This window comes from Castor canadensis, chromosome 3 (genome assembly GCF_047511655.1).
Source record: "Castor canadensis chromosome 3, mCasCan1.hap1v2, whole genome shotgun sequence".
Lineage (NCBI taxonomy): Eukaryota > Metazoa > Chordata > Mammalia > Rodentia > Castoridae > Castor > Castor canadensis.
The window spans coordinates 129,975,636-130,001,595 of record NC_133388.1 but is presented as its reverse complement, the minus strand read 5'-3'; the positions used below and the strand labels follow the sequence as shown (position 1 = coordinate 130,001,595).

At 36.1% G+C, this 25,960-nt stretch overlaps 1 non-coding gene across 1 annotated transcript; it reads right to left on the bottom strand.

Moving 5' to 3' along the window:
- Nucleotides 1-14,331: 14,331 nt before the first annotated feature.
- On the bottom strand, nt 14,332-14,495 carry LOC141421892 (U1 spliceosomal RNA). Its single transcript, XR_012446582.1, has one exon. It is a non-coding gene; the product is annotated as a U1 spliceosomal RNA (small nuclear RNA).
- Between the last annotated feature and the right edge of the window lie 11,465 nt (nt 14,496-25,960).

Genomic DNA, 25,960 nt, shown 5'->3' with positions numbered 1-25,960 from the left:
AGAGTCTGAGTCTGATTCCAGGTTCAATGGGAAAGAATGCTTTGCCTGGGAATTGGCAGCATAGCATCTATGCTTGTGTTTGCAGTGACTGTTCCCTGGTCTCAAAGGGAGACATTCAAGGTTACTTGCCCTAAATTGACTTTTGTCTCTACATTGAAGACTATTCAGCAAGACTGGTTAAAAAAAAGTAAGCATTTGTCACAGGCAGTTTATATCAGGCATGATATGCATTACATCATTGGCTGTATTTGCAATCATTCATATGAAAGTTATAGTTCCGTCAAGTTGGTATGATATTCTTCAATTTCTCTATAAATAGCTATATCCTGAAATGAAAAATACTAAACTGAGTCAGTCTAAGTTAAAATAAATATTACATGTTTCAAAGCCACATTTTTGGCATCTTTCCTGGAATTTTTCTTGTGAATGATAATTTGATTTTCATGATTAAGAGAATCCTTTGAAACTCAGTTGCTCCCTCTCCAGTGTTTCCTTTAATAATTTATATTGGTCATAACAGTACCTAATGCTCATCTTTTTAAAAGGGTCTTTAAAATGCATATTCTTTCAAATATACTGATTTGTAGATATATACATTTTCCTTTTTCTTCTTTTTTCCTTCTATTTCACCTTGATATCTAAGCTTGAGTATTTAACTCACAGGAATTTTAATATAATACCAAGGTGACTACATTCAATATGAATATGAGGTGCTATCAGGTGCTTTCAGTGAGGCATCAGGTCTATAATCATCACCTTTAGGTCCCTAAAGGAAAGTTCCATAACTGTGTCCCTTATCTTCATTAGTAAACTCTGGGCACCATCACCTTCCAACACTCTGAGAAACAGTCCCTGACTCAAGGGCACCAGGAATGTCACTAACCTCACCTACAAAACAATGATTTAATTACAAAATATACCTTGAACTTTTCAGTCCAGATTTTTATACACTGATTTTTCATACATAATGATATTCCTTAAGGAAACAAGGAAATTGGGTAGTTACAAAAACAGAAACGATAAAGTATACATGAGAAGCAAAACCATTAAAAATATCTATTAGCTAAGAAACTAATAAAAATTATCTTAACACAAATTTTACTGTGGCTTCTTGATGTGTTGAAAGAATGAAAGAAGAAAAAAAAGAGGGATGGGAGGCAGGTTAGGAGAGAGGATGGAAAGGAGGGAGCAGGCAGGAAGGAAAGAATGACCAAGGAAAAAGCACTATTTTGTTAAACAAACATATACTTATTTATATATTTATTTAACAAGCACATAGATACTTCCTCTGTCTCCTCTTTAGAACTGTAATATATAAGTTACATGTTAGTTTTATGTCCCTGTTTATGGAGGAGAAATGGAGGAGAAATCTGAGACACAGAGCATAAGAGTTTGAGTTCTTTGCCAAGAAGATACAACTACTAAATGGTAAGACTAATATTTGGAGTTCATTATATAAATCACTTTTTTAAATAATATTAACTAGAGCAAAAACTATAGTCAACAAAGATAATATTCTTCTAATGAAAAGAAATTTTGTAACTGTAGCTTTAAGCAAGTATTTTTATCATAATCTGACATTAAAAATCATTGATAAATTTTATCAACACCAATTTTCAAATACTTTAGCTCCTAATCAGCTAAGTGTTGTCCCTTATGATCCTTAAATGCTTTAAATTTTAATTTAGAGTAGCATTCTGCTATGGTTAAAAATATGGAAACTATAAAACAAGCAATTCCAGGAAAACTTACATTTACACTATCGTACTTTGGTAAATTTTGTCTTTTTAAAACTCTTGCTTTTTGAGGATCTTAAGCAAAGCAATAATTTCATTGCTGCTCTATTTTGCAGTTCCTATGAATTTATTCTAGTGATATTTTCAGTCATTGGAATTGATTAGATCAGATCTCAAAATGCCAGCACGTCAACAACTGTGCTTATTCCCTGAAATCTTTAATCTCTCAGGCTAGTCTTTCAATTACATGATTAAACATGATAATCTGTATGTAATTTCATTTAAAACTACCACAGAACTCTCTGATAGGCTCTATGTCTATTAACAAACTGAACTAGATAGAGCAAAAGTGTTTTTAAATTTTGTCTGATGTCATAAAAATATTGACTATGGTAGTATATAGCACAGAAGACACATGCTTGAAAAATCAACTGTGGTACACAATATATTAATAAGTGACTCTAACAAAGATTTTTCTCAGGCATTCCTCTGGGAAAGCAGGCTAATATCAAAGATCTATCAACTGTTATAAGAGCTGACAGGCGCTTCTGAAATAATCCTTTTGCTAAAAGGCTGGCAGAGATCATAAGAATTCCCGACAAAGCAGAAAATTAGCTGTAGACTCTCTCTTGCTTTATAATAGTCCATGTATTCTCCGGTCTACTTTGCATGTAACTGTAGGCAATAAATGTGTGAAGAAATGTGATTCAATAAAGACAAGAAAAAGTGATTTGCATAGTGTAGTTTAACAAAAGCAATGATCTATTGTGTTTTTCCAGAGTTAGGGCCATATCTACCTTGATCTTGGATTGCTGCCAACTAGTGATTAGTCAGGAAGGGCATGTATGTATTAAGACAAAATAACTTTCTCCACATAAATGTACTCAAATGTTTAAAACACTTTGTGTTACTGTCCTCAAGGTCCAGCATGCATTTAAAATATGTACTCCAGCATCATGTTCTTAAAGATATATGGGCATAAATGAGTTTACCCAGATGCAATCTTGTTCACTTACTAGCAATGTCATCTGGCCTTTAAATGTGCTGCCTATTTAATAGTTGTGAGCAATTCCTTTGATCACTTAGTTCTCATGGCCCTTCAAAAGAATGGGCCTTCTACTGCCAGAACTTCTGTGTGGATCTCCTTATGCCTTCATTAAACTGGTCCGTTTATGTTTAAAATTTGGTTCTCCTACATCCAAGATGAGAAACAGAATTTGCTATTCCTTGGTGGTCTATACTTTGTAACCTAAATTTATAATGATGATTCTGCAACAGTGTGGTACTCTGCAGCTTCCTCACAATTATCAAAGCAAAACTCAAGGCACAGACATAGAACTCTAGAAGAGCATTATCAACCCTTGCCAGGATCCTACTTTACAGAGGGTGAGGGAAAGCAGGAAACACATCATAGACACCCAAGAGGGGCAGGAATCTTGCTCATGTGCTGCCAGATCAGAAGAAAAAATGTTCTCTTCATTCTTTCCCATGGAGCACACAATATGAGCACCTTCAGAGAGGTAATGAATGATGCATACCATAGATCCAAGCTTAATATTTGTTGGATAAAGCAGAGAGATGAACTGTCAAGTTATCATTGTTCATATGGCTGTGATACATTCTTATGTTTATGTAACAGCAATAAAATCACTTATTGTAGAAAAAAAGCAAACGAAAAGAAATTCAGTAGCTCTCACATCCACAGTTATTTCTGTCTCAAAAGTTTCCTTGTAAAATATTTGCCATTAAACTTGCACACCCTAGAGCACAGGGCCCTCATCCACCCTATACCGTTACTCTGTATAGGTCCCTCAAGTACTGGTCCCAAAAGGACTGATCCTTCCAGCTTTTTGGTAACGTCACCAAAGTCCGAAACAACTGAGAAAATATACTTTGCAGAACTTTGCAACAAAGTACTAGGATTAAAGAACTATGACATATTTTCAGGCAAAAATGCCTTTTTATTTGTAAATTTTCATATTTGTTAATGTGTATTAGAGTTAACTTTACCTAAGTATTTGTTGAGTTCATAAATACTGAAGCTTTGGGCTGTGTAAGAGATTCATTCCCTTCTTATGCTTTTTATCCTTTAAAAAACCTGAGTACATTAGTTATTTTTAAACTACTAATTTTTTAGGTACACTGAGACAAACAACTTAAAAGGAGGGAAAGTTTATTTTGACTTATTTCTCAAAGGTTTCAGTCTATGGTATCTTAGCCCAGCATGTTATTCTGTGGCCATGGCAGCCACAGTACATTGTGGCAGGAGCATGTGATGGAGCAAAGCTCCTGACCTCATGGAAGTCAGGAAGCAAAGAAGGGGGAGGGCGGGGGGACAGTCACAATATCCCCTTCAAGAACACAACCAATGACCTAACTTCATCTTACTAGGCTCCACCTCCTAAAGGTTCCAACACCGCCCACAGGCTGGGGACCAAGCCTTTAACATGTAGGGTCTTTGGGGGGACACTTTAGATCCAAACTATGGCACTGAGCAAACAGAAATGAAAAGATAATTGTCATTGCTATTGGAATTAATGCAAAATAAAGAATAAATTATTTTGCAATAATAACACTTTCTAGTCAAAACATCTTAGAATCATACTAAATTTCTTGGGATAAAATGATGCTAGAAAATAGTCTTTTATATCTGCCCTTATGTCTATCCAAAGACATAAAATTGACTGCATAGCTCATTAACTTTTCTAGTATTTTTGTCCTGGTATAGATCAATAAGAACTAAAAATATAAATATCACAGAAACAAACAAAACAATATTTATTAAAAAATGAGTATTGTAGGTTAACATAAATCAGATTTTTGAGGGACATTGTTCATGTTCATATCTTCTCAATACAAGCTTGGTCTGAACATGGGATTCTTCTAGAAATAAGCCCAGCCGTAAGTGTTGACCCACTGACATTAACAAGAGCTCTGTGTTCTAAGAAAGTATTTCTAAGAAATACTGAGGGGAAGAGAAAGAACTTGGCTATAAATCACATCTAAAGGGTTTAGCCAAAGATTTATGCAGAGAAATCTTATTCCAGAGTTGGCAATGCTCTACGGAGAAAGCCAAAGCTTTTGGTGCTCTGTTGAATTGGGTGTCTGGCTTCTTTCAAACTACAAAATCAGCAAAACCAACTAGCTTTACATTTTGAAAGGAAATACCACTCACACTGACAACATGAGCATTGTTTGAGTCCAAAGTTCATTTTAAATAAATATATGTGGTTAAACAAAATGATCTGACTTAAGTCAACAGATTGATAAGTTGCATCAGGAGAGAGTAAAGGAAAACACAAGAGGTTAGAAAGCTTGAGCCTGACGTTGGGTAAGAGGAAGATTGTGAATGCCTAGCCTTGACGGTTCACTTGGACCGGTTATAAAATCCAGAATACAGTCTGTATGAAAAAAAAGAGACTGACAATAAATAATGGCTTAGTAGTTCTGCAGTTAACGGAAGGGAGCATTTACCTAAACTGTAAATACTAGAGAATATGGATTTAGCTTAACATTAAATATTGTCATGAATCAAATAATAGAAACAAATGTCTGGGATTTTATATACTGGGTTCTTTTGATCTTATTTTTGCCTTATTAACATTTTCCTCACTTGATGTGAAAGATACTATGTGAATCAGATAATTGGAAAAAATCCTATTTTTCCATACAGCTGTGAACTCTGGACTCTGCGAAATCAGCTTTCCCTCAAAAAAAAAGAAAGGAGAAAGAAAAAAGTCTAAGGAGAAGGGCAGATATATCCAAGCAATAGCCATCCATTCTACCGAGCTCTAAAATGCTAACATTTCATGATTAGAAGAAAATAGGTCCACTGTATCCTCATTAACTATAGCAAGTTGTGAAAAATGTGGCATTTCCTACCCAAATCAGTTCTAATTTATTTTCTGTCTTCTGTGGGATACTACATATCCATTTAGCAAATCAGTTTTTGTTATCATTGTGATAAAGTCAACCTTTTACTACATTAAGGTTCTTTCCATGGTAATCTGTGTTTAGGACACGCATCCTGGCTTGCAGCTAGCAAAACTTTCCTTGTAAAATAACTGAGAAGATAGAGCTGCAAAGACTCGAGTTGGAGTAGATTTAAAAACAGATTTCAGATTTCAGCATTCACCCTTCCCACAATATAATTCACAATGATTTTATTTTTATTATTATTGTTGTTTTGGTGGTACTGAGGGTTGAACTCAGGGCCTCACCCTTTCTAGGAAGGCACTCTGCACTTGAACCATGCCCCCAACCCTCACATTATCTTTTCATTCAACTTCTTCCTCACTACCAAGGGAGAACCAGCCCTGAGGGTAGTGGCTTTCATAGCAACATGGTGAATGTTGGTTGCTGTAGTGGAAAATCCAAATCACTGGCTGAGGCGGGTGGGTAGGGACGTGTGATGAAAACATTGCTCTCCAGAAAGTCTATTTTGCATGGGCCCTTATCCCATCATTGCTACATTGAACCACCTTTCCTGATGAAGGTGTGTCATAACTCACATGTTTTACCGTGAGCTGGAAAAGGTAAGGATGAGAAACAGATTCAAGGGAATGGCAAGGAGATATCTTTGTTGGAAGCCAACAAAGGGTGCATGCGCTGGAAATGTGAAAGACTAGATCAGGGATAAGCTTGGCTGTCCATATGAAAATTGGCTTAGACCTGGCAGCCTTTGAATGGAATTAAGCAACTGCAAATCCAGGCCATAGCAGGCAATGGAGCTGTAAGTGGAGTGGATAAGACTAAAGGCTTTTAAGCCAATGGGATTTCATTTTTCACACTGCCTTCTTACATGCAAGCATTTAACACAGATTAAGTGTATTCTCAATTTGTTGTAAATGTTATTGTTTTACAGTAAAAGATGCTGAGGAAAACTTGGAGAAAAGTGGGAAAAGAGGAGGGTGAAAGTGAAAATCAGTTCTCATGGTGTTTACTGTGTTTTCTGACTACATTTCCACTTCTACTTACTTCTACTTATGTCACTTCTAGAGCGGTTCTTCAATTATTACTGATTTTATCTTTCTGGCAGGTGCTCTGCCACCTGAGCCACACCATCAGTCCTTTTTGCTTTTAGTTATTTTTTCAGATAGTGGCTGTCACTTTTTGCCCAGTCTGGTCTCAGAGCTCAGTTTTCAGCATCTGCCTTCCTCATAGCTGGGACCACAGCCATGTGCCACCTCAATGGGCTTGTTTTTGAAATCGGGTCTGGCTAACTTTTGTCCAGGCTGGCCTTGAATCAAAATCCTCTGCCCTGGCCTGCGTGGTTATGCTGCGTGAGGCTGACTAAGAGCGATGGGGAACAAGAAATAACACAAACATAGAGACATACAACATAAAACAGAACACTGGTATCGGGAGGGCTGTACTTTCCTGGTGGGAAACGTGAGAGCCTACCTAAGCCAGAGTCTTTCTTTTATTAGGTCAGTACAAGGAAAAGACTCAGGTAAAAATCGAGCTTTAACAATTCTTGATGCAAGGTAAAAGGAATGAGGTCTGGTGGGCTGATTTTCCTAAGGCTAATGAAGCTTAATTACAACACATCAGTTCTGGAATCATCAAGGCACACAGGACAACTTATCTAAGGTATTGAGTAACCTGGCATCAGAGAGTCTCCTAAGAGTTCTGGTACTTTATCTAGTTTTGCATCAGGGGGCTGGTATGTGGACACAGCAGGTTGTTTTCTTCAAAGGAGATGCAGGAATAAAGGTCAAGACATCAGGTGCTGGGAAGAATATGGTAGAAGAGACTGTGCAAACTTCTACCATGGAGAGGCTGTGCAAATTCCATTATATCCCAGTCCAGGCTTCATGCCTGGTCCCCAACAATCCTCCCATCTCTGCCTCCCTCATAGCTGGGATTACAAGCATGTGCCACCACATGCCCAGCTGGCATTTAGCTTCTGATAAATATTTAGCCTCAACTTCTTCCATATCCACCTTTAGACTCCTTTTCTTTGCAGGTGCCACTTTAAAGGTATTTTGTGATAAAATGTGAATTAAAATGTTAATTTGGTTTTTTTTTTTAACAAGCCACAGCAAACATCCCATATTTTCAGCTACAGGATTTTGGATATGGCTACCTTAATTATTTGTTGAGGCCTCAGGGCACAAACATGCCAATGACAGCAACACAGTTGTGTCCTTATTTTATACAAAAATAACAATTATTACATGGATGTGATTTGCTTTCAGCTTCTCATATTACATAATTCTGCCAGAAATAGGCTTTCAATATTAAGATAATGAGGTTTCAAGTTATTCATTGCTTTTTTAATTGAGATTCTAATTCATAAATAATTATCTAAAGCAGAATCTCTACTAGCAAAGAATTAGGAGTTCAAGAATGGGTTTGAGGAAGCTATGGAGACCATCCAAGTCTTGAATCTGAGAAAAGTATCCTCAAATCTGGTTTTGCCTGAAAAAATCACTGTGCTAACCTTAAGAAAAAGAAAGAAAGAAAGAAAAGAAAAAATGAACAGAAATCTCTTAAAAAGGAGAATCTGAATTACAAAAATACAAAACAAAGAAAACCCTCAAATGACACAATTATAGCTTGAATGAGATGAGGCAAAATGATAAACTACTCAATGTCAAGGGAAAAGTTTGATTAAAAGAAAAGTAAGAGAGGCAAGGAAAGAGGAAAGAGAAAATATGTAAAGACCAGAGTCTAGGTTGGTAAAAGAGAGGGGCAAGGAGCGCAGAGACAGAAACAGGAGCACACACAGGACAACAGCCCTGAAAAAGGGATCCACATTGACGTGGGTTGGTTACAGCATAGTGGCTCCATCTAAGGAGTATGTGTGACTCATGGGTAGAGTTCTCATCTTACAAGTGGTAATCTTTATTGGTTTGTTATTTAGAAGTTCTGGGGTTTTTTCCCTCCTACAAAATCTCTTTTTCTTATGAGTTTATAAAACCAAAAACAGAAGAATGGAAAGAAGAAAGGAAGGAAGGAAGGGAGGGAGGGAAGGAGGGAAGGAGGAAAATCTCATTGAATAGTATTTAAATTTTGTGTATTTACTTAGAGTCACAGTTTGAGATTCTTATGCTTTGTATGAGAAACAGTCAAAAGTAAATAATTCCAAAGACTAATAGTTTTGATAATTTTGTTGATAAAAGTTTAATACCAATCTCTTAATTTGGGTTTTCCTCAAATAGAGAAAAAAAAATGTTTGGCTCTAGAAGATTTATAAAAAAAAAATAGAAACAACCTAAGCATTTGTTGACATTATTTGGATTTGCCATGGTACTTATAATGAGAATATCAAGCAGGCTGTCCCTAGGAGTAGATCTCCCCTGCACTTCTCAGCTGTGCCTGTATATGGGCTGAAAGGGCTTCTGTTACACACACACACACACATACACACCAACCACCATAGCAGTCCTAAGGCAGAAAAGCAGCAAAGAGATACACAGAAGCCGATTGAGGTAGAATGCAGGCAATGTATGTACACAGACTGTGCCACAGCTATGGTTAAAACCAAAACTACCCAGGAAAATAATGGGGGCACAGAAAGCATTTGCTTTAGTTCCCCCTCCTCACATTAGCAAACTCTGTTCTGGTCTCCTCAAGGTGACAGTCAACAAGACATACAAATGTCCCTACCAGATTGCAAGTACCAAGGCTGACATTAGACTTTACCACCTCCCTCCTCCATCCCCACCCTCTTCTAGTTTGTGCTTGCTCTCAGCCAACTCTTCACCTGCTGTAGTAATTCTGCCCCATTAAAAGACCTCGACTCTGTCTTACTTTGGTTGGTTGCTGCAGCTGCCTGTTGACTGGTTACTCAGCACGGAGCACCAAGAGGCAATGTTACTGGAGCTCTGCATTCTAGAGAGATCCCTCCTGGAACAGCAATACAACCTACTCCTGAGATAATTGTGGTTGTTCCTTTCTGCCTGGGACCCTTTGACTGTTAGTCTATCACTGGGAAGATTTAAAGTACTGAAGTTGTTGTGGTGGCTCCAAGTTAATTGACCTTTACTACTCCTTAAAATCTAAGACTTCCAACCAGCAAAAATCTAAAATTGTGGAGAAAAGAATTCTGCTCATGGGCTACAAAGAGTGATGGTGAAAAAGTCTAATTGATTTCCACTATTTCTTTCAGAACCATGTAGTTTATTTTTTAGGGGCACAGCTATAAGGGACCACTATATATGTACTAATCTAGAGAAGAGTGCTGCCTCTGTAATTTTGTTATCCTAATTTTTACCCAAGACATTTCAAGCCACACCACATGACATAAGGTAAGAAAAATGGGCCCCATGGTCACATGCCCTCTGTCACACCTCTACTGCTATAAGTAAGTGCTTCAGTCTAAAGTGGATTATGCAGGATCCCATGTCAGTATATTATTCACTCCCTGAGCATGAAGACAGTGGTGCTATTCTACAGTGTCCAGAAGATCAAGATCTCTGCTATCAATCTTGTGACAGAAAGTAGAACTAATAAAGCAATAGAATAAGAGTGAATGTGCATTACTGGACTTTGCATGCAAATGTAAACTGCTTTTGGTCATTCTATGTATAAGTATTGAAAAAAATACATTTGCCAGATCTGTGGCCTCATACCACAGATGGTTAGGATTTGGCAATCTTGCATTTCTTTTAGCAAAGAACTCATCTGCAAAACACATATTTATGGTTCTTACATCTGCTTAAGTTTTTGATCATCATCATCCATGATGATCCATACAAGTACACTGACTAAGTTCCAGGTCAACCTGGGCAAAAAAAGTTCACAAGACCCCCCTTCTCAACTTGGGGTATGGTGGCACCAGCCAGTCATCCTAGTCATGGCTGGAAGGATAAAATATGAGGATTGTGGTCTGAACAAAAATCAAAAATACCCACAGCTAAAGGTCATGGCTCAAGTGGTAGAGCGCCTGCCTGGCAAGCCTGAAGCCTTGAGTTCAGATGCTAGTACTGCCAAAAACATTCTGAGAAAAATTCATAAAAGGTATCCATTGTTATTACTTATCAAAGTAAACATTGGAATAACCGAAGAGTCACCCTTGCTTGCTTGTCTGGAAAGTGAGTTACTCCAAAGAGCTGTGTTCATCGCTCAGTGGCCATAGTGTCTGCTTCAGGAACCGCCCTGGAGTAGGCAGCATCAGTAGCTCCAGGTAACATCTCACTTGGTGGTTCATGGACCACACATCAGGAAATGCTCTATAATAGTGTGTTGTCTAACAGAAAAGAAACCTGTTTAGTTTCATTAATTTTTAGCTATAATTTTTGTGATTTTTTTATGTTTATTAACTTCATGCATTGGGGATGCATTACTTTAGAAATTCGGGAAAATGCTGTAATTAAAGCATCTGTCTGCCCTCCATACCTCTATCCATATAGACATAACCTCCATTCTTAAATGAAATGTTTCCTTAGGGACCTCTGAAAGATGAGGGTGAGAATGTTTCTGTGTGTGTTACCTGAGAACTCAGAATTGTGGGCATTATACATGCCTTATTCTTTCCATAGTGTTGTGAATTGTTTACCTTCAGAAAACCCATTTTACTAATCACAACGTGGTACAAACTGATTGGTTGAAATGAAGTCACCGTTTTATGGAAAACTCTCTTTTATCTTGATCACATTTGTTGATGACAATGTTGAATTTATTGTAAGGAGAAGAATCTTAAAGAAAATTTTTTATCAATTCCTTTATGCAGTACTTAATGGCATTCATGTCACAATAATATTTTAGATAATCTATCTTAATTTGTAATTTTCCCACAAGCAAGTATAGCTGCATTCTACTCTGGGAATCTGATCATTATCTCAAATTTAGTATCTCTAAAGATGAAATAAGCTATAACTTGGCACCTACTAAAAATAAAGCATGTAAAGATTACAGAGATCATTTAGCTTACAATGTAAAATTTTTTCCTTTGTAAATGAGAAATTCCACTTCATTTTTGGTTGGATGACCTCTTCCCAAGGCTTCAATCATATTATAAAGGTATTTCAAAGAAGCAAAAGAATAAAATAATAGGATTTTTAAAACTCAACTGGAGAAATCAGTTTCTGGGCTTCATACCTTGTTTCATTTTTGAGTGTTTTCATTATTTTATATTTCATTACTTTAAAATCTAGCAGCAATCTACAGTTGACTTCTGTCACTACTCTTATTTAAATTACAGCATTGTTTTAGAGGAAATTGCTGTAGCACTGCCAGTTCCAGCTCTCTGATGTTGGCTGTGAACACAGTTCTTCAGCTCTAAATTATGTCCTAGCACATTTCCTTTTAACGATAAATATTCAGCAAATTGTGTAGAGTGGTAGAGATAATTAAAAGAAATAATAAGGCTAGTTCAGCTGAATATATGGAAATCATAAAACAATGTAATTAGCTGTACAGAGTAACAGAAACTAGTGGGTCAGAGAGGTAAGAAACAACTTACTAGAGAAGACATTCTCTAATCATTTAGACCAATTAAAGATATAAACATAGACTTTCAATCTTACCATTTCTTTGCCCTTCTGTAATGATGGATTATAATTACGTTTCAATGTCAATTGGAAGGAGCTGAAGCAAAACTCTTGCTGCTTTTACTGAAATAGGAAGTCATCTTTAGCTTGCTCAAAACACAGCAGTGGGTTTAGTGGATTATAGATTCCTATCACCTGGAAAGAAAGGCCCCGGAGAAAAATATATTCAAGGTGTATCTACAGAAACAAGACTATTGACCTGGTGTTCTGAGCTTACAAGTGTGTTGAAGTCTAAGAGAAACATGGAAGGAGCAGAGGGGCTTGGAATCAGAAAAGACTGTGGGTAAAGAGTGTCTTGGCTATAAAGTGCATAGACCCTGTGTGACTGTAAGTCCTTCCTTAGACTCTGGCTCCTTGACACAACATCTGGAGGAGAGGCCATGAGCCCTCCATGTGGTCAGATGACTGGCAGGATGAGGGATCAGAAACAGAATTAACACTGACTTACAGAAAATGATATTAAAGTTTATGGACTCAGATTATTACTATTGCATTAGTAATATAAGTCTATCCATTATTGAATTATAATATGCATGCTAGTTTAAGTTTTATTCTAGGACCAGCATTTGTAAATCAGTTAATATAACTCCATATTCATATTTTAAAGAAAATAATATTATTGTTATCAAAGAAATATCAAAAAGCAATTTGTAAGTTACTCATTTATTGTTAAAAATGTATTTTTAAATGAAAATATATTTATTGTTAAAAATCTTTTATTATTGCTAGGAATGGCAGGCTATTCCTTTATCATGATCAAAAAATTAGCTACAACCAGATTTAATATGGAAACACTAGAGCCATGCTAAATACAATGAGAATAAGACATCTACTATTATTGATTTCCTCCTGCAAATTTTAGTCAATGCAAAGCAACAAGAACAAAATAAGTTAAAATATTAAAACAGGAGAACAAAAATTATTATTTGTAAGTAATATACACTTTTTAGAAAATTAAAGAGAAATTAAAATTGAAAGCTATTCATATTAATAGATGGCCAGTTATAAATAACTAATTTGGAGAAGGACTTTATTTCAAATAATAGTTAACACATATAGTACTTAACTGATTGGAAAGTTCACATATCACGTAAATAAATGAAAGACCTATATTAAGGTTTGCTACTTTTCACATCATCACATTAATGATAAGGAAATGCAGGTTCAATGAGGTCAAGAGTTTCTTTGTTTTTTTTTTTTATACAAGGAGTAGAGGAGTTGGCAACAGAGCCCAGGTAGACAAGCTCTAGAGGACATGCAGTTACATTATATCATCATGACAGATTTGAAAATAATAATTTTATTATCTAAACGCTTAACATATAGAAAAAATAATGTGAGATAGGTGAGTTCCAGAACTTAGAAAACTGTTCTTAAAAGTCTGGCAATTTTTAATATGTAGTCCATAAGTGAACTTTTGAAAATTTGTTATTTTCCAAAAATTATATGCAAAATATCATGAGTGTGCATATGTATTTTTCCCCTGAGAATGGGGATTTTATGTTTTGAAAAAACATTGCCAGGTAGGCTTAACCTCCTTAAGCTTTACTTGAGCTAGAAAAACAAAAGATTTGAGTAATTTGAGAATCTTAATCTTTCTATATGGGAAGCCATGATAAAGAAGGGGAAGAAATGTAAGTTTAATACATTTAAAATCAGGGGGAAAGAAAGAAAAAATTGTAAAAAAATTTAAAATTTTATATAGAAGAATAAATGTTCAGTAGTAGGCTAGACATTCTTGAAAAATAAAATGGAGTTTTACCCTTTCAATTACTCATACATTGTATAAAGCTTTTTATAACTGAAAATGTTTGCACTTTTATAGGAAGATTAAGATTTTAGGAATGGAATCAAATGTGTCCCATACACAATACACATACATACAGACACATATATGTATTTCATGATCTAATAATTTTATCCTCCAAATAACTGGAAAAATTATAAGATATTCAATAGATGGGAGTTGAAAATTGGGAACTAATTTTGAAATAAAAATTAAATCATTATTTAACAGCCACACTAAAATTTAATTACAGATGAATGATTTAATTATTTAAATGGTTTAATGATCTAATTTTTTTTTCTTTTTTTTTAAGGGGAGAGCGCGAACGCAGTTCCCTACTACCACAAATTATGCAGTCGAGTTTCCCACATTTGGGGAAATCGCAGGGGTCAGCACATCCGGAGTGCAATGGATAAGCCTCGCCCTGGGAAAACCACCTTCGTGATCATGGTATCTCCCCTGCCAGGTAAGTATGATGATCTAAATTTTGAAGCACTACGAATGCGTTGAAAAAAAAAATGATTTTCAGTAGCCATGAATGTAGAAAACGTTCATGAAAAACATGACAGCAAAGCTAAGAATTAACCAGCTGTAAATTTATATGCATAAGACTTTAAACCTCATTAGAGAAAGAAAAGAAAAAAAAAAAAAACATTGTTTTTCCCGTCAAGGTAACAGGCAGCCCCAAGAATTCGTTTTTACATTTTTGTTGCACCAATCAGACAAGCTACTTTACAAACAGGCTTTACCAAGCCAACCAATCAGTGAGGCGCAACGTTTTTGACGTCAGCCTTCAGGAATCAACTTTGAAACTTCCTAGGGAATGTACTTCTGAATGCAAACCAATCCACACAGTCTCAGATAAGTAATCTTGCTTCTGCTAAGAGTGTATCAACTTTCTGTCACCTCTGGAAGTTTGTTAATCCCTGACTCCTGTCCAAATGCCCTATATAAAATCAACTGTGTCAGACCAGTTTCACTGACCCTTACTACAGCAAGCAAAAACAAAAACAAAAAACTTCAGCTCTTTATTCAGGTATTGAATGGCTTCTTCATTCTTTGACATGTGCATGGTGTAATTCTGTTACCCTCCAAAAGCCCCTGCAAATAACTCAGGTAAAGACTGAATTGGAAAACAAAGGATGCAAAACTTCATTTCAAAAAAAGTAAATAAAACACTAGAAAATATTTGAAAGGATAGTCAGTCTTATTGGTAACAAAACAAAAAACTAAATAAAATAACAGGATTACTTTTTTTTCTTTTGGCTAGGGAACCAAAGGCAACTGGAATTGGTAATAACTAATTTTGAGAATAATGTGAGAAAATGGGCACTGTTGTTACTGCTGCTGTGAATAAATAAAGATGTACTTTTGGGGAGGTTTTTGAGACAAGGTCTCACTATTTAGGCCAGGCTAGCCTTGAACTCACTATGTATCCCAAGCTGCTTTTGAACTCATGATCCTCCTGCCTTAGGCGTCTAAGTGCTAGAATTACAGGAGTATGCCACCACACCTGGCACAAGGTATACTTTTAAGAGGTAGCTAAAACCTTGGAAACACACATCATGACTATGTACTATTCGTTTTAACAATTCCACTAACAATTTACCTCAAAGAAATATTTAGAGAAGTATGTTACCAAAGTGAATGTATGTAAATGTGTATCCATTTTTTTCCAAGAATATTTTTTAAGCTCCTACTTCACAGGTCTGTTAACACTATATTCAACAAGACAAACATCGTGCCCATGTGTGTACTACACTATAGAACAAGTTATACTTAAAGTAAAGCACACTAATCCAAGTCCCTACACTGCTTGTTTCTGGAAATAACACTGCCATACCCATTTCTGCATTGTCTATGGCTGCGTTCCTGCAAAACCAGCAGAGGTGAGTGGTTATAACAGAGACCACATGGTTCACAAAAGCTGAAATATTTATTGCCTGAACTCCTGAAAAATCTTACGAATATAAGGTTCAATGATTAAAGACAATTCAGAAGCATATAGAAAGAGAGAATATCATTTTTCTAAAGTGGCAAACCACAAAATCCTAAGCAATACATTAGTCAGCAAAACACATATATGATAAAGTTGTAGTTTTTAAAAGTTTGAGAGTGATGAATATAAGATCTGGAACTGTGATAAACTATGGGTAAGACGGAAAGATAGGATAGAGGAAAAAAACTCAGTGTTTAGATCGTATTACCAATTCTTACGTTAGCTCTTGCATTGGCTTGCAGTTTCACCAGTGTTTGTTTTTTATTATGCCTCATAGCTTATATATGCCTTATTTGTTCTTTTGTGTGTCAAATATTACATAAGGCCAGGCATAGTGGCATATGTCTACAACATCAGGAGGATTGAAGTTGGAGGCCAGTCTGCCCAAAAAGTTAGGGAGCCCCCTTTCAATCAATAAAAAGCTTGTGCACACCTGTAATCCTAACTATAAGGGGAGGGGGTGTAAATAGAAGGGTCATTGTCCAGGCTGGCCCGGGAATAAACACAAGACCCTATTTGAAAAAGAAATAAAGCAAAAAGGACTAGGATCATGGCCCAAGTGGTAAAGCACCTGTCTAGCAAGCTCAAGACTGAGTTTAAATCCCAGTACTGCCAAAACAAATTACAAAAGAAATGAATAAATGAAAAAGAATTGGTCACTGAAACACTGTTGGGAACTTAATAACTCTACTTTAGGTGACAGGGAATGACCCAGCCCATATTCTGGGTGGTCCAAAAATGCCAGAATATGAAAGTCTTTTCCTTGATGTAATTAAAGATTTCCAGAGAAGAATGCCTTTGGGTGGTGGGAGAAGCAGTTAAACCTTTACTTACTACTACTTTCTGTTAGAGGAAATCAGTGTTCTGTATGTTGGCTGCAGTCTATCCTTTCTACTGATGGTCCCTCTCTCAATATTCTCTGTTTCTTAGCTTAATTTTCTTATTTTTTATTATAATTATGCTGGCTCTTGGAAGAAAGAAAATAATTATATGTGGTTAATTCAACATGTTTAACTGAAAGTCTCTTGCAGACAGACCTATCAATGATAGATGGTGTCTCTTAGCTTTCTACAAGAAAAGAATAAGATTTTCTGTGCTTCACAAATGTCTTTAGATATTGTTATTAGTTACAGCATTTGTTTCTTTTATAAATTTAAACAGCGACTACATCCTCTTTTCTCAATTAGTATCTTCATGATCACTAGATATACTGGTAAGTTAATCTTCCATTTATCTTTCTTACAACATTCTTACATAGCATTGGGGTTTGGGTTTTGATTTTGAGGTTTCAAGGGGTTTTAAGTTTCTAATTGACTCATTTTCCTTCCTGACAAAAGAATAATGCCTCCTACGTATTTCAAGATTTCCCAGTCTAGCAGTAATCCTAACTGTTGTTTGGGATGCTCTCTTTCCTTGGAAATATGTCTTGCAGAGCCCTACATCTTCCCAACCCATTCTCTGTCACTGCTTTTCAGGTATGAGGATTTTAAAAAATTCTTGCTCTGAAAATTGCAGTCCTTTTTAAGTTTTAAGAAACTGTTCCCTGTTATTTTCTTGATAATTTCCTTTCCTCATTTTCTGTGTTCTCCCTGCCTAAAACTGGCAATTGTCTAACACTGTACCTCCTGGTTTGATGTTGTACGTTTATTTCACCCTCTAATTAACTTTGCCTTTTTATATTTTTTTGTTCTACATTCTGGAAAGTTTTGTCACCTTTTCAAAAGACTATTTAGCTTTTTTATTGTTGCAATTATATTTTTAGTCTTTGGAATGTTCTTTCATATTCTTGGGGGTAGTCTCATAATCCTATTATTTTAAATCTTAAAACAAAACTTTGTAAGATTTCCTGAATATTCTAGTTAGAGATTTTTCAAAGTTCTCCAACAAAACATGTTTCTTCCACCATTTGCTCCACTCTTTTGTTTCAATAAGATTTTATGATCGAGAGACTCAATTTCTAGGAGATGAACCAAACCATGCTACAATACATAAATACATTGAAGTGACCCAAGGAAACTCCCCGTGTAGCTATCTTAAACAGCAAAAATGTCATTTGTTTTCTTTTACAAAACCAGAGAACAAGTGGGTGGAAGAGATCCTGCCTGGGGTGTGAGGGATGGTACCAGTGGGAGGACGAGGAGGTGGGGAAAGGATATAGAAAGGTGAACAGGTATGGGGGAGGGGATAAAGGAGAATGGTGAAGGCGGTAAACTAAAGCATGATATATTTGATATATTGTAAGAAATTTTGTAAATGCCAAATGTACCCACACTGAGCACAACAATTTAAAAAGAGAAAAGAAAGAAAAAATTTAAAATAAAAAACGAGTTTCTATTTCCTGATGACATGGCCATCCTTGGAGTATGTGCATAATGAAGAATAAAACAGGCTGCTGCCTAGGTTTTCTTTGTTATGTTCTGGGCAGGTCTGTCTCCTGGCTAGATCTCTAACAAGTTTCTAGAGTTCTGGGTATTTATTTGATATCTTCTTCCAGGCTTTATTTTAAGACAGGTGTTGGGGTGGGGTGTCACCTGAGATAGGCCTGCTGACCCTCACATAGCAAAATCAAAAGGATTTAACTCTAAAAGTAATAAGCTTATACAATCAGCCCTCCCCATCCCCAGACCCCCATCTATGCATTCAACCATCACTGGATTTAAAATACTAGAAAAAAAAGTACCTGTACTAGATCTGCCAAGATGTTTTTCATGTCATTGTTCCTCAAACAATACAGTATTAAAAATTATCTGTGTCACATTTACATTGCATTAAGCATTTTAAGTTATCTAGAGGATGATTTAAAGTATGTGAGAGGATGTGTGTAGCTTACACTCAATTACTACACTGTTTTATGCATGGGACTTGAGCATGTGTAGAACTTGGTGTACATGTCATCCTGGAACCCGTCACTGGAAGACACTTAGGGATGATAGCATGTCTATTTTGTGCATTTATCAACTTTAGACAATGGTTCTTCCTCCTCCCAGAAAGCATATCAATGTTGGCTCTTTCATTCTTCATCTTTGCACAACCACTGAAAGACTTGGTCCTCTCAGAGCCCATGATAGAGATCCAGTTTCCTTCCTTGCATATAAAATCCTCCTTCTCCTGGTAAAATAGACTTAAGGAGCTAGTTGAACTAAGTTGGTATGGCAAAAGACTCCATGCCAACAGATGTTTTTGAATCAACTTCCCTTAAGGATGTAGGCATGACTCAAGTAGTAGATCACGTGGCTAGCAAACCTGAGACCCTGAGTTCAACCCCAGTATTGAATCACCTTCCCTAAGAAACACTTGAATTTTCACTAATTTTCTGAGGTCAATGGTTCAACCCATGGTACTCCTAGATGGATGTGAATGGATTTAATGGTTTTAAAATCTGATCAAGATTTGTAAAGGAAGTACATTGAGTAATTGGTGGCTACAAATAAGAGTAGTAAAGAGTTTTAAGTGTGCTTAAGATGCTGAATGTAAAACAAATGATTGTATAAAGTATGTGTCATGAACAGTAAGAAAATACTGTTCTTTGTTTTAAAAGAATTTGAGCCAGGCATAATGCTCAAACCTACAGTCCCTGACACTAAGAAGGCAGAAACAAGAGGATAATGGTTTGAAGCCAGCCTAAGCAAGAGTTAGCAAGACTCTCTCTCCAAAACAGGCCATACCTGTGACCCCAGCTATCATGGAGGCAGAGCTAGAAGAATCCCAAATCAAGGCTGGCCTAGGGAAAGTTAGAGAGAGACTCGAACCAAACTAAGAAAGCATAAGGACTGGGGGTAGGGCTCGAGTTGAAGAGCACTTGCCTGACACGGAAAAAAAAGAACAAATTGGAGATGTTAGACTACATTGGAGATGTTGTTGGTTAATTGAACAGCTTAATGATACCCTTAAGGATGAGTTCTTTATAGCTTTTGTTTCTGTCAACCTCAGGCCAGCAATGTTCATGATAAGATAGTTACCCCATAGGTTGGTCTTCTTTATGATGCTAAAACAGAATAACTGATGTGGGGTAGTGTATAAAAAAAAAAAAGAAGTTGTTTTGACTCATGATTCTGATGACTGCAAAGTTTACCAAACAGCATGATGCTATCAACTTGCTACATCGCAAGGTGGTGGAGATGCATAAAGGGAAACAGCTGCATGAAGAAGGGTAAGAGTGGACATATGGAGATAGAGGAGGAAGCAAGAGAGATTTAATGGAGATTCCAGCATTGCTTATATCCACCTCCTCTCTGGGAGCTTCCTAAGAAAGCCAGATTGTACTCCCAGGGGAAAAACATGGATCATTCTTAAGGACCTAATTACTTCCCACTATGCTCTGCCTCTTAAGGGTCTCATCACCTCTCATCATTGTCACACTGGGGACCATGCTTTTAGCATGTGAGCGTCAAACCATAAGCAAACGCTAGAACTATAATCCTAGTAACAGAAGTGTCATGGTTCTTTCTCTGCCTCCCTTTGATCATTCTAAAACTTTCCAGTTGACCTGCCCTACTTTCTCATTAGTCAGAAGTGGGTCCCATAATCTTCTAAATCAGTCATTGGCAAGGGGAGTGAAATTACTGTCATTGGCTTAAATTACTCAGGTTTTACTCCTGAGCCATGGGAGTGGGGTGGAGTAAAGAGGTGAACTGAAATTTTTAACAAAATTGGTACTGATAGAGGAGAGAAGGGAGAAATGGCATAGGCCTGCAGACAGCAAATGGTGTTTCTTTTATGCTGAAACACTGGACCAACAGAGACCCTAGGCAGATATGGAACCATGCAAGCTTAGATATGAATATGAGGAGATAATAAGAATTTAACAACATGCCCTTGATCAAAATCAGAGACAGACATTCTTTATAAAATTACCCATCAGTTTGAAAAAGAAATCAAGGAGAATTTTTCCTTCAACTATGAAATGACTTTTCTCTCCTTCTCTTTGTTTCACTGCTTGTGAATTCTATTACATCGTCTTATGCCATGAAGACTATAGGCAGGCTAAGACACAATTCTTCTGGCATTTTATGAGTTCAGCACACCAGATGGTAACAATTTGAAGCTCTTTAACTGCAGCAGGGCTGAAGGTGCTCACTAGCAGCCCAGCCTGGTACAGCTTGATAAGGGTTGCCAAGGAGACAGGTGGCTGGTTCAGTGATATCTGATAACAGTCCTTTCAAAGGCTTCATACCATCAAGGAGGAAAGGGAAAGGCTGAAGAGATTGAATGCATTGAGAAGGCTTCCCTTCACCCCTGCATTTCCCCCTCCTAGCCCAGTTCTTAATAATAATGATAATTTAACTTGCATACAACTCAAGAGCTTATTGACAGGTACACAATGATCCCTCACCAAGCTAATTTATGTTCTGTGTGTGTTGGCTAGTGCACAATGCAGGAAAAATTATATGGGTTATGAAAAAGTGAAGTGAGCACCATAGGGTCTCATTCAATTAGTTTCTCTACAGAACCTATGTAAATTGGCATTGCCAGTGAAAAGCATCCCTCTCCCAACTGCACCTGGGGGCAAAGCCTGCAGTGTGTGGAGGTTCAGATTCTTCTTGAATTTGTTCCTTGTAATGTAAGAAATTTTGTTTATAGGTTCATTTCTCTCATGGCTTTTGTGTGGTTTCTAAAAACTATTTAATTTCCCAATTTTAAGTGTGGACTGGGATAAGAAAGAGTCTACAAGATTGGTGATCTCTCTATTAACCCTGAGTTAAATAAATAACACAAGTTTGAGAATCTTTGCACACTCAAGTGAGATTATTTTTTTAAATCAGGTACTGAACTATTTGCATGGTGAGGCTTAACATTTAACTATGCATTTATAATTGATTTTATTACTCATTGAACTTGAAGAGATGAAATGGACAAGTCTGATATTCTTTTCATTTTTTTAAAAAAAGTGGGTGAAACATTTCACAGTTAAATTTCTGGATGTCTTTCATACAATGAAATGCTTTTTGTCTCCCCATCAACCACCCAATAATTTAGATTCTCAGAAATTGATGCCCTCCTGGACCAAATGCATCATCTACATTCTCCTGAATTCTCTTTAAGTTTCGGGAGCATTTCTCCAGAATAATTTTGTTGACATACAGTTTGCCTTGAACATCTTTCAGCTAGGTAGTCACTAAATTTAGTGATTAGTGCAAGAAAGCCTAGGGATAAGTCTGCAGCTCATCCACATTTAAAATAGGAATTTGTAATCCTCAAATTGGAAGGGTTTGGATTCATCCAGTTTTGGAAAAATAGCATAATGATTTTTTTATTTGGCTCTGTTAACCAAGTTTCTGACAGACAAAATTACAGTTTCTTTAAAAAGAAACCATCACATTTAAAAGGATATGAAAGTGTAAAATATAAAATACCAGAAGTTTTACAATAATATCAGGAAACCACAGTAGAAGGGGATAGAGAAAAGGAGAAATGTGTTATCTACCCCTTTGTTTCCAGGACAACAGTCCTGGGAAAAAAAAGGGAACTTTTCCTCAGTTATTTTTTATTCTTTAAAATTAGAAGGAAGAAAAATACATCCTGTCATAACAAATCATATATCACAACTCATTTTGAATCTCAAGTATTTATTTCAGTATTCTTTATTTTATTAACCTTATATCAATTTATTAACTTTTACTCACTATGTGTGTATGTGTGTGTATCTTCTTTTAGCTAAAACTAGCTTTTATTATGTTTATTTTTATTTATTTATTACTTATCTCGATAAATAATAGGCTAAGTTCCATCAAGGAATGAATTCTGTTTTCTACACTACCTTAAACCAAGAGTCTATATTATTACTAAGATCAATAATTTTGTTGGATTAGATGCATATATAAATGTTGGAAACTTTATTATTCAGAGTACTCTGATTCTCTATTAAAGAAGGGAAATACTAATGTTCTGTCAAAATATTTTTAATTGTTTATAGCATTCTGCTAAACACAATGGATGGATATGAAGTAATTCCAGTGTCATTGAAACACAGTACTTAAAAGGATTAAAAAATAATAAAGTTGACATCTAAGTAATTAGTAAGTTGTATGATAAATGACAAATTAGTGAAGTCAAAATGTTTAATAGACCTTGGGTTTAGGGTCCACCTTCAAATTCATATGTTGAATCCTAAACCCCAGTACCTCATCCTGTGACTTTGTTTGATGAATAGGGCCCTTAAAAGAGATAATGCAAATAAAATGTTATTGTATGGTTGAGCTTCAATGCAATGAATGATGCTCTTCTAAGAAGAGGAAATTTAGACATGGACATGCACAGAGGGATAACCATGTACAGGCTTCCATTACCATCAGAAAAATCTCTCTGGTTAAGCCACCTGGTGTATATTACTTTTGTATGGCTCCTTTAGAAAACACAGAAATTGGTAGCAGGAAGTGCACAGCTGCTGAAACAAATATCTTAAAAAGTGGAAGTGGCTTTGGAATGGGTAATAGTAGAGGCTGGAAAAATTTTGAGGCATGGTTACTAATGGTGCTTCTGGGGAGGCCTCACGTAGAAGCAAGGAACATGTTATTGGAAAGTGAAGGAAAGGTGATCCTTGTAAATGACTTGGCATACAGCATTATACAGCATTCTTATGGTTTGTGGGAAAGAGTAAGTAAGAATATTTTGCCAAGGAGATTTCTAAGCAAAGTGTTTAAGTCACAGCCTGGCTTTTCCTTGCTACATGTGGTAGGATATAAGCATAGACTGAAAAAATGAAAGAATTATTAAACAAAAAGGAAACACTGCAATAGATGAAAAAGCATGTTCTGCAAAGAAAACAAAGGGTGCTACTGAACAACTACTTGGTGAAAAGATTGCAGGCATATGATTTATAAATCCAATCAGCCATATCAGCAGAAGCTACAAAAATAGAATGGGTTATATAACCAAAATGCCAATTTAGAGAGAAAAAGATGGAAATGAGACACTGTGAAGGAAGACTGACTTCTGGGTTTCCACAGATAATAGAGTTATCTTGTTGTGAGCATGTGTTATCCCGCAAATAAAGGGAAGAACGGCCCAGAAGATAGGGGAGATGGCCACAGGACTCCACTGCCACCATAAGCCCAAAGGACATTGGTCTGGAAGGGTTTGTCTTCTCCTGGTTTCCATAGGACCACTGACAGGGACTAAAGGGCAAGGCCTGTGATCCCAGAAGGCAGAGCTGCCCAGTGAGACTGGAGGATAAGCTTGGAGCCAAAGAGGGTCATTTGAGCCCTAAAATGCAATGGAATTTTCCTTGCTAGGTTTCAAACTTGCGTGAGCCCCATCACCCATTTCTTATTTCTGACTTCTCTCTTTTAGTATGGGAATGTTTATCTTATTCCTTCCTGCTACATCATTATATTTTAGAAGTACAGGCAAGATCTGGTGTCACAGGTTCACAGTTAGAGAGTTTTACCTTATGATGTCATACCCCACTATCATTCAGACCTATTTAAGTGATGTTTAGATAAAATTTTGAATTTAGGATTGATATTGTAATAAGTTAAATGATTTTAGGTTGTCCATATGGAGGTAAATATATTTTTTGTACATGAAAGACATGAATTTTGGGATTCTAAATGACAGAGTGTTATACATTAAATCATATCCCGTACAAAGCTCATTTGTTGAAGGTGAACTTCCAGTACCTCAGAATGTAACTGTATTTGGAGACAGGGGCTTTAAAGTAGTTAATTAAATTTAAAATGAAGTCACATGAGGGTGTCTTGATCCAATATGATTGGTGTCCTTATAAAAAGAGGAGATTAGGACACAGACACACACAGATAATAGACTATGTGAAGACACAGGAAAAAGATAAACATCTACAAACAAAAATCTGCAAGGAAGAGGATCTCAAAAGAAAAACCCTGCCACCACCTTGGCCTTGAATTTCCAGCATCCAGAACTATGAGAGAATTAATTTCTGTGTTTCAAGCCAATCATTCTGTGGCATTTTGCCATGGCTGCCCTAGGAAACTCACATTGTTTGTATGCTTCAAATAATCTATTAAAAGAGAAGAACAATTTTTACCTGCAACAGTTGGATGTTCTTACTATGCCTTCATCTGGGAAAATCTTTGACATTAAACCACAGTTGTGCTTAGTTGCATTCCAACAGATAATTTTGCTCTTTATCCAGACAAGTTACTTTTTAAATTAGTCTTCCATATTCAGAGTACTGGAAGAACTAAGAAGATCTTTCTTATGTCTTATAGATGTCATCACTTCACATTATTACATAGGTCTTCATAAGCAAGACCATGGCCAACGAAAATAAACTTGAAAAAAGAAAAGGATTGGAATATAGATGTGTCACTTGATATTTTGCACATGTTAATGTTCAATATTTAAAAAAATAAGACCAAACACACAAACACACTGAAAAGTTTATATAAGTAACAGCAGCCTCCTGCTTCACACCATTAGTCCTGATTAAACAAAGAAATTGCATCTTAAAACGTTTAAAAATATTTATTCTAGTAATTGCCTCTACATCTGCAAATGGTGTGCTCTGGTAATTATGGATACACCTAGTGTTTCAGCTCTGAGAAATGTTTTCATGTTATATTAATAAATTATTTTTTCTATATTCTTGGTTTACTACTTCTGAAAGTGTGGTTAAGAACTTGGACCACATGGATTGATCAATTATCTAGAATTTTAATTCTCACCTGCCTTATCTTCTATTTTCTACATGAATCATTAGTTTCTACATCTACCAGATTTTCTTAGCACTCTCTTACAAATTATTTTTTTATTGTTGATTTTGGCTATAATGTTTTTAATGTATAAGAGCTACTTATTTTCATTGATTTTTTATAAGCAATTCCTAGTTAAAAGATATTGTTTGATAATTTATGTTTTGTTTACAATTATTTTAAGTGACAATTTTCAAAGAGTAATATCCACAGCATACACAAAATAAACAATTGTTTATTTTGACAATTGCATACAACCATAATACACC